The sequence below is a fragment of the Phoca vitulina genome, unplaced genomic scaffold, assembly GCF_004348235.1.
Source record: "Phoca vitulina isolate PV1807 unplaced genomic scaffold, GSC_HSeal_1.0 scaffold20, whole genome shotgun sequence".
Classification (NCBI taxonomy): Eukaryota; Metazoa; Chordata; class Mammalia; order Carnivora; family Phocidae; genus Phoca; species Phoca vitulina.
The window spans coordinates 16,038,159-16,053,106 of record NW_022589723.1 but is presented as its reverse complement, the minus strand read 5'-3'; the positions used below and the strand labels follow the sequence as shown (position 1 = coordinate 16,053,106).

Below are 14,948 nucleotides of genomic sequence, written 5' to 3'. Positions count from 1 at the left end.
AAGCGTCTGACCCTTAATTTAGGCTCAAGTCATGATCTCAGGGTCCTGGGATGGAGCCCTGTGTGGGGCTCCCTGTTCAGTGGGGAGTCTGCTTATCTCCTTCTTCCCCTGCCCTTCCCCTGATCGCTCATGTGCATGCTCTTTCTCTCTCTCTCTAGAATAAATAAATCTTTTTTAAAAAAGAAAAGAAAAAAAAACCAGTAGAGAGCGCTTACATCTGAAAAAAAAAATAAGGAAATAGCTGCATGCATATTATTTAGAAACATGAAAACAAAGAAAATAAGCACTTGAAAGTGTTTTGACTTAAGATGGAGAAGGTTAGGCAGAGGACTACTATTTTCATTGTACACCTTGTTGTATCATTGACTTCTAAAGCTACATGCATAAAGTATTTCACCACCATGTTGAAGCAATTAGAAGACATTTCAGAAAACTCTAAGAGAGCTAACATAAAATTAAATAACTCATTTCAAAGCACATTTTGATTCCAATTAATTTTTTTTAAAGACAGATTTATAGTACCTAGTAATTTTCATTGGTAGAGGAGGGGTTTGTGAGAGGTCGTAAAATCATGCTGTAATCCTTTTGGGGATCCAAAAAGCTGGGACATCAAACTCTGTCAGTCCCAGGTGTTTACTTCAAAGAAACAAAGAGTCATGAGAAAAATACCTTCTATCAGCTTATCAGCTCTTTCACAGCTCATAGCATAATATTGGACCAGGGTTGAGAATTTTTAGATGTAAGCACTTTTGGTCACTATTTTAAATCCTGATTGTGCAATTTAAATGTGCTTAAAAAGAAAAAAAAAATCAGGTTCTCTTAAAGGGAGCGTGGTCCCATTAAAACAAGGCAACCCATGCCTAGAAGGGGTTGGTCTGGCCAGCTCTGCAGGACTACTAGAGCAACCAGTTGTGGGAAAGCACGGGGAGTGCTGTGTAAGTTAAGATGGCTAAGAGTAGCAAGTGGCCAAAAACTTCAACTCGAAGTGGCTTAAACCATAAAAAGGGAATGTATTCAATCATCTAAAATGCTCAGGGGTAGAGAGATACCAGACAAGGCTGCATCAGGGATGTCACCAAGTATCCAATTCTCTGTTGTTTTCCGCTTCGCACACCATGGCGTCAGCTCCATCCTGAGGCTGGAACCTCTCTTGGTTTTAAGATGGCTGCTACTTCCTGCTGGGGCTAATGCTTCCGCTTTCAAGTCTGCTGGGAAAGAGTGAGCATCTTTGATAATTCCCAGCAATAGTCTCAAATTTGCTTGCATCGGACAGGCTTAGGTCACGTGCCTACCGTTGAGCCAATCATTGGCCAGGAGATAGATGCACAGGAGACCCAGGTGGACTCAACCTCCCTAGAACCACACTGAGGCTTAAGTGGAGGAGGGGAGATAGATGGAGAAACAACCATAAATGTCCCCAAAGATACTTAAAAAGGAAGAAAGCTCAGAATGTGTTGGCAGTTGTAAATTGACTATTTTAGGATTATTACACAGTCCATATATTGTTACCGCCAAATTCTTATTTTTAAAATTTTTGTGGAAACCCGAAGAGAGAACGTCAAGAAGAGCAGGATATTTGGAAAAGTGTGGACTGTTCCATAATAAGCTGTACGTAGGGAAAGCATGTTTCTCCTATAGAATAAAGAGTAGGAAAAGGTAATGCTATGGTGATATAAAGGGTTTAGGTTTTTTTGACTAGATCTAGTGATCTCAGAATAATAGGCAAACCCTTAGAAAGTGCCTAAATCAACTCAAGCCTGGGGGAAAACCATAGCATATCAAGCTGAAACTGAAGAGTAGTAGCGGTACATTTGAAAGGATTTGTTCAAAAGGTCAAACCATGTAGGACTAGATTCTCCAGACATTCCTAGATTCAGTTATTTATATTCAAAAAAGGATAATAATGTCCACCTTACATGGCCATCAGGAGGATTAAAATAGATACTATTTGTTTAAGTATGCATGAGGAGTGAAGTAGGAGGAGTGTATGAGGAGAGTATGAATAACTGTTGAAGATGGAAAAAGCTACCAAAGTTCATAATGTAAGATCTTTCTCAGTGTTTGATGTAGTAGTAAGTCTGATAAATGTTCCACTTAGCTGTAAGTATAAGGCACTGAAAATATAAAAATGTGTAATTGAGTGGAAGATTACACTACCTTTGGCTCCTTTCATTACAACCTGTGTGAACACTGACACGTTATTTTACTGCTACATCTATCGGAGGTCCATTAAAATTGCAACCCTAGTCTGAGGAGGGAATAAATTGCATCTATAATGCTGGCCTTGCAAACGCAAATCAATTGGTGATGGGAAATGCCGCTCAGTGAAAGAAAAAAAAAAAAAAGGATTCCATAATTTCAACAAATGTGAAAAAAAAAACAACAGTATTCTGGTGTGCATATGTGTTCAAGAGAGATTGAGTGATCATTTTAAGATGTCTGAATTTTGTCATTTTCATTCTGTTTGTATTACTTTGGTCAATGTGTTTGTTGTAAATACTGTGGCTCAGTATTTGATGAGCATTCTTTTTTAGGCTGGACTGCTGCCACAGTAGAACCATAAAGTACATAATTTGCTCTACTAAATCAGATTATTTATATTAATCATATGTCCTTTTAACTCATTGGCATTAAGATTGCTAAACAATCTCAACTATGGTAGTAGTGAACAAGACTGTTCTGTGAGCATGGATTGCATTCGTCACTAGTCAATGCTTTGCAGAATACTGGGTGTATTTTAGACTAATTTTTAAAAAGGAGAGAACAAGTGGCAAATGAATATATTTCATATTGCCTAATATCTCATTGTGTTCTCTCTTAAATGGGTAAATATTTAACAACTGTTTTGCCAAGTATTCTCCAGATTAATAGATGCTCTGAAGCAATTTTTAAATATTTTTATAGCTATTACAAATATGAAGAATTTATAACAAGCAAGTTCATTGATTCTTGTGTTTGTATTAAACAGGTGGTAGAACTAATCACAAACTAAATTCAAGGTGTATTTCAGGTGCTTTAGTGACATAGAAATTTGACCCCAACCTCTCAATTCTTTGCAAAGTTCTCATTGGATAAATACAACGGATGATATAAAAATGGCCAAAGTTTGTAAGGACATTATTATCTAGCTTTATAATAATGATTTTGATAGTAGATCCTATGAAACACTCATCAGGGACCAGGCCCTGTGCTAAGCATTTTGCAAATAGAATTTATTGGCTCTTCCAAAAAAGGAACATAAGCCATATTATTTCTCCCATTTTACCATAAGAAGCCATTGCAGGTTGGAGAGGATCATTAACTTGCCCAAATCCACAGCTAGTGGGTGATGGAGCTGAGGTTTGAACCCAGGCAGTCTGAATTCCAAATCCATATCCAGGACGACTCTACAATAGAGCTAAGACTGCCAATAACTTAGGGCTTTTATTTTGGGCTTTCATCTTTTTTACTTGAAGGGTGTTTCTTTAAAACATGCCAGTTTTTCACTTTTAAATCCTTTTCATTTTATTACGGCATCTTATAGCTTTATATTAAAAAGTGGAAGAGGTCATAAATCAATTGTACAGATGGCCCTGACTTACGATGGTTTGGCTTGGAATTTTTCAACTTTACGACGGTGTGAAAGCAATACAAATTCGGTAAACTTTGAATTTTGATCTCTTCCCGAGAGAGTGATGTGCAGTCTGCGATTCTCCGGTGATGCCAGGCAGGGTCCCTGGGCTGCAGCCCCCAGTCAGCCACAGGGTCAGGAGAGCGAACAGCTGATACACCATTCTATTGCTTACTTTCAGTACAGTATTCAATAAATTATATGACATAGTCAACACTTTATTATAAAATAGGCTTTGAGTTAATGATTTTGCCCAACTGTAAGCTAATGTAAGTGTTCTGAGTGTGCCTAAGGTAGGCCAGGCTAATTAGTGAGGATGTTTGGTAGTTTAGGGGAATTGAATGCCTGTCCGACTTATGGTGGATGTATCAGGAGTAACCCCATTGTAAGCTGAGGAAGATCTGTATTTCATTTTTATTTTTATAAAAGGAAGACAATAAAATAGGGTTTTGGGCTACAGTATAGGAGAGCATCTGTGTGTGGTATGAATGCAATAAATTTTGATAATATTATTTAAATCTCTTTAGAGTCAGCTCTGGAAAAGAAGAAATACCTAATGACAATGAACAATAGAGGGAAGTTTGATGACAAGTTTAAGACAGTCTTAAACTGAGTTTAGAGCTCTGTGTTTCAAACCCTTAGAGAAAAAAGTTATCCAGATCAGGATGATGATGTGTCTTCAATCCTCAAATATTAATTTGTTACTGCCTATCACAGACTCTTTACTAAAATGGTATTTCTAGACCAAAGATAAAAGATAGAGAACTGCTTGATAATATTTTTTATCGAATCTCACCTACTTCAGATATTTAGAAAATTTTTGTTAGCTGAGATGTTCAAAAAATTGCCAGAATTATTGCTACGTGATTATAACAATTTATGCTATGATGTCTTCAAATCAACCCAATCTACTTTCTTCATGTTCCAATTAGTTCGCAATATTTCAAGATAAATATTTACTTATAAATAAGAATTGGCAGTTGCCAATTTTTAAAAGCAAGAGATGTTCACCATGGTATTTATTCTCATAATGTCTACATTACTGAAAAATAGAGGATAAACCAAAAGATAGGAAAAATGCTATCAAATAGCCACCTTAAAAAAAAAATGCCCCTTGGTTGATACTTGATTTGGGTGGTTCCTACGTTATAGGATCCACTGGACAAGCATTTAGATCTGGATTTGTAAAGACTAGGCAATACAGACATTTCTTCTCTTCTTTTACTTAGAACAGCAATACTAACTCTGCCATGTAATGCGTGCTGGTTTGAAAATGTTTTTTAAAATATGAACTATTTAGATAGAACACAGTAAATAAAAGCACTACATCTTTGTTTAGCTAGGTCAATTTGAGGAATTATGTAGGTTTAGTAGCAACAAAATGTTCGAGTACTCTCTGGCTTAATAATTTCAGTAACTTAGCAAAAAATCTATTCCTATTTATTATTTGTAATGTTTGGGGAACAAATATGCTGATAATTCTTTTGCAACTCTAACATGTATGCAACAGGACCCTTTCTAAGTTTGGGACCCTATGAGGTACTAAAGCAAGCATTCACTTCTCTCACGCTTGAGGTCACAAGTTTTTGCAAGTCAAAAAGGTTGAGCATGCCAAAAACATCATGCTGCACACTACCAAATAAAAGAACACTGTTATTCTTACAGGGAAAGGTTTGACAAGACAGGAAATAGGCAGGGTCAGAGAAGTTTACTTAATACTGAGACTTATTTAACCATCGTGAAGCCAAAATACAATGACAGTTAAAAAAATAAACAAATAGCAGTTACACAAAACAAAACCCCAGGATACATGGTCTCTACCGAAACTGATTATTAGATTTTTAGCAAGTACGGGAAGTGGGTATCCCCAGAGAATCCTCACAAAATCCCTAGACATCTTCACCATTGACTTTTGTCGCATGCCTTTCACTGAGATAATGCGGATTCAAAGGGCTTTAATCGGTGGGTAGAAATTTGAACAAAGAAAAATCAGGCTTAAAAGGCTGCAAAAGAACTTCATTGAAGGGAATCATTTTAAAAGCTGTGTTCTCTTAAAAATGGGGAGGGAGGAGGAGGAGGAAAACAGAAAATGGAAGATAGGAAAAATCTAGCTGTTCATTACAATTTTCCATTTTTTGTTTAAACACAGCAGGAGGGTAAAGCTGCTGGCTTCCCTTCATCCTTGCAAATGCCAGGAGGGATTATGCAAACCCCACAACCACCCAAATCTTATTTAAAGTTGTAATCATTGTTCTCATTTAATGACTTTTGCCTGCTTTCACTCAAATATTGCTGCATCTTGTTTCCTGCCAGTTTGGACCCACTGGGAGTCGTCAATTCATAATTGCAGATAAACCTTTAAAAAAAAAAAAGAAAATGCTACCTTCACCAAAAAAGCAAACATCAAGTGACATCTAGTGGATGTCTGGATATTATTTTCTAAGGCCTCTGAATAGCAATATTCTCAACAATAAATTGTCTTAACATCGCTTATAATTTTTGTTTCTCAGGTGAAAGCCTCTGTCTTTTCCTAAGACAGAAGGACAAGTTGTCAGATAGAGAAGTGGCTGTTATGTTTTCTCAAAGAAAAGAATTTTCTTTTCGTTAGCATATGAATAGCAATTCTCAAGATAAACCATCCTGGAAGTAATGCACCTGTAACTCACACCACAGAGTGTGCCAAAAAAGAAGTCATGGTATATCCAAAGTTGGACAATTATTTGGGCAGTTATCAACTGTGTAGATGGTTCTTAAGAGAAGATGACATTTCAGGTCCCCAATTCCTCTGTTTATCTATAAACCTAAGGAGCATCATTAATTTGACAAATCTGTATTTAGTCCAACTATGGTCCCCATTTTTCTTCCCTCCCCCTCCCATCCCGCGGGAGAATTGTGTAGGTATCTAGGTCCATTTTCCATAAATGAGTAACATCTGCTTGTTCTTTGCAATTTATTAAAGAACAGTGACTTAACCAAGAGAGCAGCTGAAAACTTAATTGGGATTGGGATTGCTTACCAACTCCTCCCCAGTGATGTCATGTGTCCGAGAGGCGTTGTGGAGAATACATGCCTTGCTTTGGTTGTCCAAAGACTGCTTTTGTTAAAGAGACAGAAAGGGAAATTACAGAGGAATTAAAAGATGGTGTCTAAATTTAGTATTTTCTTTCCTTTCAAGGAAAGGAAACTTGGAATATGCAACTGTAACCCAAAAGCCAGCTGTCTGGCTGTCCCCAAGACTTGCAGCCTTTTAGAGCTGCTCTTCATTTTAATAATCACACACACACACAGAGTCCTGCATGAAGACCTCCTCTGACTTCCTGTAGAAAACCTAGCACTCCCTCCTTGCCTTCTATTCCCCCCAATCATTTCAGGAATTCTTGAGAGTTCTGCTCTTTTTTTTTTTTTTTTTTTTTTTTTTGAGAGTTGCACTCACTGTTAATCTCAGCTCTGCATCAAACTTCATAGCACTGTCTTGTTCTTTACCTACTTTGGCCCATATGCAAACTTTTCAGCTTTTTGTCGTCCTCCAAAGCAGCAGGGACACTAAAGCTGCGTGTGCCGTCAACTTTACTGAAGTGTGGGTAAGAGGAGGGAAGCTGCGGCCCAGATGGCTCCGCAAACCGATGACCGGACTTGATGCAGTGATACAGTGTCTGGGATTTGTTTCCAAATAATTCACTGGGGTTGGGGATGGGGGAGTAGGTGGGGTTACAGAAGAAACAAAATCAGCTCTGAGTTGGTAAGTGTTGAAGCTGAGTGATGACTGCACGCAGTTCATGCATTCTACTTTTGTATATGATTGAAATTTGCATAATAAATATTTAAAAGAACAAGTTCCTTGTCCATCCTCGATGCAAGCAGTTTCTCCGTGGCTCCGGTCCCTTCTCCCATTAGCCTCCACCGCATTTTGGGCCGCCCTCCCACCTGAGTCTCAGTGCCTCTCCTCCTTCTCAGGCTGCCCAAGCAAGCTTTGAGCTCTGGGACCCACTCTAATACTTAGGGAGCCCATCAGAACGGCTTGCCGACTCCCTAAAAATAAAGAAACCAGGTTTTGCCCTAAGAGGAATTCTGCCCTGGCTTTATGACCTACCCGGCTCAGGTACAAGTGATGTAGCTGGCACGCGGCCTGAGTATACAGCGTTTTAAAAGGTTAGTTCCCTTCCTCCAGCGATTTCGATTCTAATTGAAGTTCTTAAGTTGATTCTAACAGAAGTTGGCACAGATAATTATATCAGGACAAAGCAGTTTAAAAGATAATATTCTATGCCTACAAATAAGTCTAGGAGAGAAAGCACAGGTAAAACGTGGCAACTGGGTGATTATTTTTGCCTTCTAACCAAAAGATGTTCAACGTAGACATCGCGTCACATATAAATAGACCTATCTTTAGAAAGAAACAATATATGTCTCTCTACCCCTCAGCTACACTGCAGTAGCCAAGGGCCAGGCAGCTATCCCAGCAGGTTCAGCAGTGGTGCACTGGAAGCCTGAGAAATCTAAACACACCCGTCCATGAACTTGGTGGGAGGGGAGGGGGGCACACTGGCCTGGAGCCCATGTAATTAACCAGTTTCTCTTCCATCTTAATCAGCATCAACTGGCCACCGGCTCCTTTCACTTAATTTTGTCTACTTTAGCCTAGGAAAAATGCAGGCTTTACTTTGTGCAGCTCTGAAGTCACCTGAGATTAATGTTCAAACTGCCCCCCCCAACCCAAGGCATGCTTATGAAGAGAGGAAACGAGGTTTATGTAAAGAAGAAGCGTTTTCACTTTGACATGCATGTGCAGGCAGAATAAGAGAATTCGCTCTGGATGATGATGCTAATAATACGAAGGTGGAAACTGTGTTGTGCACAAGAGGGAGGAAATTGATTCAGAAATGCGGGGATGGGGAGGGAGAAGTAGCTGTGACTTCTGCAGCCACTTGCCAAACCCCTCTGAGCAAGGGACTTGGGAAAGGGAATGTGTTCCCAGTGGTATGTGCCATTGTTCCCAAACACATGGGAGACAATGTCAGCACTTACTTCTGGCACTAAATTGAAAAAAACACTTCCTCTCTTTCTGCCAGCACCATTTTTTTTCTCCCACTCACCCCCGGAGTTTGACAGAGTTTCCTTTCCAAGGAGACTGGCTAACATATTCCAGTGAAGGAGCTGGGGGACCGCGTGAGACGGGCATGGGGACCAGTTTAGGCTGAAATGAATTAGGAAACATTTTTAAGTTACCCTTTGAAGTTTTTATTGCCTTATCATCAAACAGCTTCTCTTCTTTGGCTGTATATTGATTTTTTTCTGACTATGAAAAAGTGTTTCAGCTCTTCTATGATAATCAAACACAGTCTCAGTTCAACGGGCACCTTCTTTTTCCTGAACCGTACTGTTCCACATATCATGGAATTATCCTATACTCCCCCCCGCCCCCGTCGGACAGGACCTTCAGAGAGCATTAATCTTCTTCCAATATTATTTTTCCTATCATTCCCAACAATATAACGTTTCCATTCCAAACATACAGCTGCAGGGGATTATATCATTATTTGCCTTTGTTCTAGTCAAAGTATATTTTATGAGAGCTTCCTGTCATTTGTCCTGAGCTAGGCTACTATTTGTCAAAACATCACTTCTGAGATTGCCTGCTTCTCTAAGATGCCAGAAAAAAAAAAAAAAATTGTGTCAACTAAAAGTTAAGCCCTTATAAATCCCACAGGGGTTTCAAAATGGAACACACTTGGGATTTCATTTCCCTCTAAGTATAATGCCCTTTCTAATACCCAGAGTGAATACTCTCAGAAGAGTATTTTGTCACAGTATTCCCCTTCTAGCCCCTTGCACCTTAGAAAATACTGTATAAGCATGAATGAATGAATGAATGAATGAATGAATGATTTTATACCTTAACTACAGCCCCCTCTCTTTAGATAACGGCCACCAGGTGGCGGTAGTTTTCCACAGCCGTATAGTCTGGACTCCAAATTCACTAAATACAATAGGAGAGCCCGAGGGGACCCTGTGGATTACCTAATGACTCTCCTTACTTCATGCTAAAAAAATTGAGCAGCCATAAGGTTACTTTATTTATTCAAGATCTTTTAGTTGATAAAAGCGCAGACCTTAAACTCGAGTCTAAAACACACCAAAGCTAACGCTTTTCTATTATACCAACTTGGATGTTTTTTTCTTCAAAACTTGTAGTTTGTAGTCATAACTTTCCCATATATTTTCGATATTAAAAATATTCATTAAAATAGTAAATATGATCAAAATTAAACAAAGATGTTTCATCATAAAATTTTAAGCTTTTTTCTTAAGCAATAATATAGTTTTCATGTTTAAAATGTTGAAATATAGATAATCCAAAAAGGAAAAAAATTACTTGTAATTCCAACAGCCAGAGACAAGCATTATTTTGCTACTATTCTACTAGAGGTTGTTTTACTCATCTGTAAAATCCATTTTGGAAAATTAGGAGCAAATCAAGACATAATTTAGTAATTTGTTAATCTTAAATTTTCTCTATAATCTTACTTTCATTTTTTTTTAAAAGATTTTATTTATTTACTTGAGAGAGAGAGAGAGAGCACAAGGCGGGAGACAGAGGGAGAGGAAGAAGCAGGCCTCCCGCTGAGCAGGAAGCCCGATGCGGGGCTCGATCCCAGGACCCTGGGATCATGACCTGAGCTGAAGGTGGCCGCTTAACTGACTGAGCCACCTGGGTGCCCCTATAATCTTACTTTCATAAAAATTTATTAGATATTTTCCTTAGGAGACCTCTTGGATCTTTTAAAATTTTTCCCAATTTAACCATGTTTAGTTACCAGTAAGGGGAGACCATTTTTAATTTACTTCTCTCTTTTTTTCCTTACACTTTTTAACTAGATTCCCTCAGTGAGAATTCCAGTTTCATTTATGTTTCCCTTTTCCCATTCTTTTCAGTAAGGAAAAGAAAAAGCACTGTCAAAACACTGTGTCCATAACCCATCTCCAAAGGGAGAGGTGTCTTTTCAGCAAAGGGCATTTTATTTTCACTTTTGATAAGTTATTTCTCCCCACCTCACCTCTCTTCTCAGAATGATGATATAATACTAGAGGGTATTTCTCAGCTAAAAGGATCGGGTCAGTTACATAAAATAGTAAATTTTACACTAATGAACAGAGGTACTATGGCTTTAAATGCCTGATCAAAGATTACGCTATTATCTTTACTAGAATGATTACATGCCTCTTAGCATGGGTTTTGCATGTAAAGCTCTCTCTATATCTAGGGATGCTCTCTGAATCTATCAATATTACTACAAATATCATTGAGCTTTGGTGCATGATTTCTACCGTTCTCTGTAATCTGAGGTTCTTTTTTTTTTTTTTTTTTAAAGATTTTATTTATTTGACAGAGAGAAAGACAGCCAGAGAGGGAACACAAGCAGGGGGAGTGGGAGAGGGAGAAGCAGGCTTCCCGCAGAGCAGGGAGCCCGATGCGGGGCTCGATCCCAGGACCCCGGGACCATGACCTGAGCCGAAGGCAGACGCTTAACGACTGAGCCACCCAGGCGCCCCTGTAATCTGAGGTTCTTAAGACCGACAGTTTATCACTGCTACCTTAAGGGCATGCAATAGAGGTTACCAGTAGGGAAGGAAGTTGGGGGGCAGAGAGATGTCTGAACTCTTGGCACTCCCCTAACAGGGACCACTATTGGAGTTGAAGATGCAGGGAAAAGAAGAGAAATGAGAAACTGGACTAAGATCTGAGTTGGGGATGGTCAAAGCAAGACGCTTGCGGTAGGAAGCCCTGCTGAGAATGCTCTAAATGACAACTTGGACTCACTACTCCCGTAACCATGCCAGTGTGTCTGAGGCCCATTAACTGCAAACTCCTATCTATTCACTTCACACAATTCCAGGTGCCTCCGTATCTTAGCCCTCTAGTCTTCCATCATTCTTCCATTGATAAGATGGAAAACGAATTTGAGGAAATAATTATCTGGTATGTCCTGCCAGGGGGGATGGAGAGGGCCCTGTGGCAGGAAGTACTGTGGAAGGAAGGTGCTCTGAAACCCAAATCTTGGGCCTTGGCCTCCCTATCCACCTAGGCCAATTGTTCAAATACTAGTACGTGGCTTCCTCTGCTGCTAGCCACCCAGGTGAGTTAATTGATGGAGCAGCGGATGCTTGTAGGCATCTCCCTGATTATTTCTCTTCTGAGGTGTCCAGCACTAAGGACAGGAGTGGACGGTGGGAATCACCAGTGAGGCAGAATTGTCAAGGAAGAAGGCTTCTGCCTGGGAAGGTAGTGAACTGAGAGTGTGGTTATTATTCAACTTGTAGTTCATCTAAAGATCATAAGGTGCGGTCCCATGTGTGAGAACGAGGCTTGTCTTTGGACATCGGTAAAAAATTTTGGTTTCCTTTCTGCTGGGGAGGAAGAACTTGCCCTTATAAACGGACGCTACCGGGCTTCCCTTTTCCTACCAACTGAATCCATCCAGATGGAATCAAGCAAAACTGATGTGAGCTTAGGAACCAACCCTTATTAGCAGAGGGCCTTCACCTCCTGGAAAACCGGTCTAGACTACTACTTAGGTGTTCTACTTTGTAATTATTTACTATCTTGTACACTTTTATCACTTTTCTAAATGTTATATTTCACAATAAAACAAAGTAAAAATAGTGTAAAATATCCAAACTTTGCATATGTAACACAGAAAATTAGTCTCCAATGAGCTCAACCCAATTGACTGGTAGGATACGGCTCTTGCATATGGCATGTTCTTTGCTTTCTTCATTAAATTTGCTATCTTAGGGAATTTCCAGGCGTCTGCCCTTATGCCGCTGTAAAGAATACTCAGCTGTTTCCTTCCTATGTAGGGAAAAACCAGGTGTGCCCTCCTTTGTCTTTCTTCCCTGTTTGTCTCCTTTACTACTCACATTAAACACCTCACTTCGGGTCACTCATTGTGTGGAGCCTTTTCCACACACCAAACAATTCTCCGAAATACCAGCAGGGTGTCCTACAATTTAACTCCGTTCTGACACGATCTACCCAGAGATAGCATCAGATCCCACAGGTTAAAGGCTCAGTCCCACAAGACTGCCCTCCCCCCACACACACACACTTCAGATGCGTCACAAGCCCAAGCTGTCACCCGTGCTGCTGACCAATTGGCTACAGACCAGAGATTCCAGTGACCCCCTCCTTCAACTCAATTTCCTAGAGTGTCTCACAGAATTCAGGGAAGCACGTTTGTTTACCAGTTGATTAAATGACATGATCAAAGATCCAGATGGAAGAGATGAGGGCAAGCTATGTGGGAAGTGTCTCAGAGCTTCCACACCCTCTCCAGGCTCACCATTCTCCCAGCACCTCCACGTGATCACCAACCTGGAAGCTCTCCTAACCTCTTATTTTGGGGATTTTATGGAGGTTTCATCACATGGGCATGATCCATTATTAATTCCAGTGTTAGCCCTTCTTCCCTCTCAGGGGGGCGGGGATGGAAATTCCAAGCTTCTAATCATGGCTTGGTCTTTCTGGTGACCAGCCCACACCCAGGACCCATAGGAAGCCACCCAGAGTCACCTTATTTGAACAAGACAGTCATCACCCAGGAAATGACAAGGGTTTCAGAAGTTCTGTGTCAGCACCTGGGGTCAAAGACCAATATTAGAACAAGAGATACTCCTAGTGCTCTTCTCACTTAGGAAATGACAAGGGTTTATGAGCTCCGTGCCAGGAACTGGGGGCAGAGACCAATATGTATTTTCTCTTATAGCCACCATCTTCTATAGATTAAATGCGCTGATCTTAGTCCCAGTCTCTTGGGTCACATATGACAAACCTAATTCCCTTTCTGAGTCTTTAAAATCAAAGATCTATCATACCCCCAAGAACCTTCTCTAGCCACTCCTTCCACCCAACACACACTTTTTCTCCAAACAACGCCCCCCTGCCCCGCCCCCCCCGATCTTCCATCTATCCCTCATGAACATGGTTCCAAGTCTCTAACTTTCAGAGTAGCTTCAGATATGAACAACTTCCCTTGAGTATGGTGCCCAGACGGAAATAGACGCCAGGTATGGATAAACTAGAGGGCTGTCATTAGTCCTCTTGCATTCTGTATTCTCTCTACCACTTGGAAGACTGAAGATACTGCAAAGAACATGGACTTTGAAGCCACAGGACCTGGGAATTTTAATAGTGGTCATTAGTTGAAATGCTAAGCAAGTTACTCAATATCTCTGTGTCTATTTTTGTCATCTATACAGAATGTTTTATCTACTCTCCCACAGGTACGCTCTGAGTAAAACAGTTTGTAGAAGTAAAGCAGACTTTCAGTAAGTGGGAACGAACATTAACAGTGTGAGCTAAGCCTGAATCTCTTGGCAGTCACATCATACCATTTGTTCTTACTCAACTGTTACTATGTACTGGTCAGGGTTCAGAGAATAGAATCCACTAGTTTAGCAGAAAGAGATTTATTTAAATTTTATTGACTGCAGAAATAATTTATATCATGACCCAGTATACACACGAACACACAAATATGTAATTCAAACAATGTTCACAATATTTACCCATCTGACATGTGCTGTCCTCTGCTGTTTCTCTATTTAATTTTTAAAAATACACTCGAGGAGTTGATTTCATGACTCACTAATGAATTGTGACCCACAGCTGGAAAATACTACATTGCAGGTTATAACATGGCCTAAAGAATCACTGGGAGGACAGAAGAAACAAACTCTAGCTTGTGCTTCCAGGAATGGGGCAGCTGAGCTGCCGGCTCCAGAAGCACTCCATCTGCATGACCCACACTCGCAAAATGATGTCTCGTGAATCTGACGCTAGGACATCTGACCGGCAAAACCTAAGTGGCACCCGAAGCCCTGGTGCAAAGGGGTCTGGGCATACAGCACAGGAAATATGCCTGGAAGGTTGCAAATGATGTCCATCAAGCTAATGCACAGACTCAGCCAACCACCTGCAATGACATGCTGCTGACACATAGTAACTCAAAAGTACCTGGGATGGACAAACCCAGTGGCCTCAACACACATCATTATGTACTTTATCCCTACTAAATTGCCTATTTTCTTGGCTATGGCCTATTATCGCTACTCTAGTGAGGGAAACTCACAGAACTTGTACAATTTATTTGATGGAATGAAATCAAAAGAACAAACCATCTGGAAATCCCCAGGTTACATCTCCTTTCACAAACATAGCTTTACCCAGCCAACCTGGGGCCTACCAAAGGATGATTAAAAAATTATAATAGGGGTGCCTGGGTGGCTCAGTTGGTTAAACGTCCAACTCTTGATTTTGGCATAGGTCATGATCTCAGGG

General features: G+C 40.2%; 1 long non-coding RNA gene across 1 annotated transcript; it reads right to left on the bottom strand.

Moving 5' to 3' along the window:
• Positions 1-1,036: 1,036 nt before the first annotated feature.
• On the bottom strand, positions 1,037-9,174 carry LOC116640609. Its single transcript, XR_004301037.1, has 3 exons — positions 8,704-9,174; positions 6,627-6,701; positions 1,037-1,205 (listed from the first exon to the last, which is right to left on the bottom strand). It is a non-coding gene; the product is annotated as an uncharacterized LOC116640609 (long non-coding RNA).
• Between the last annotated feature and the right edge of the window lie 5,774 nt (positions 9,175-14,948).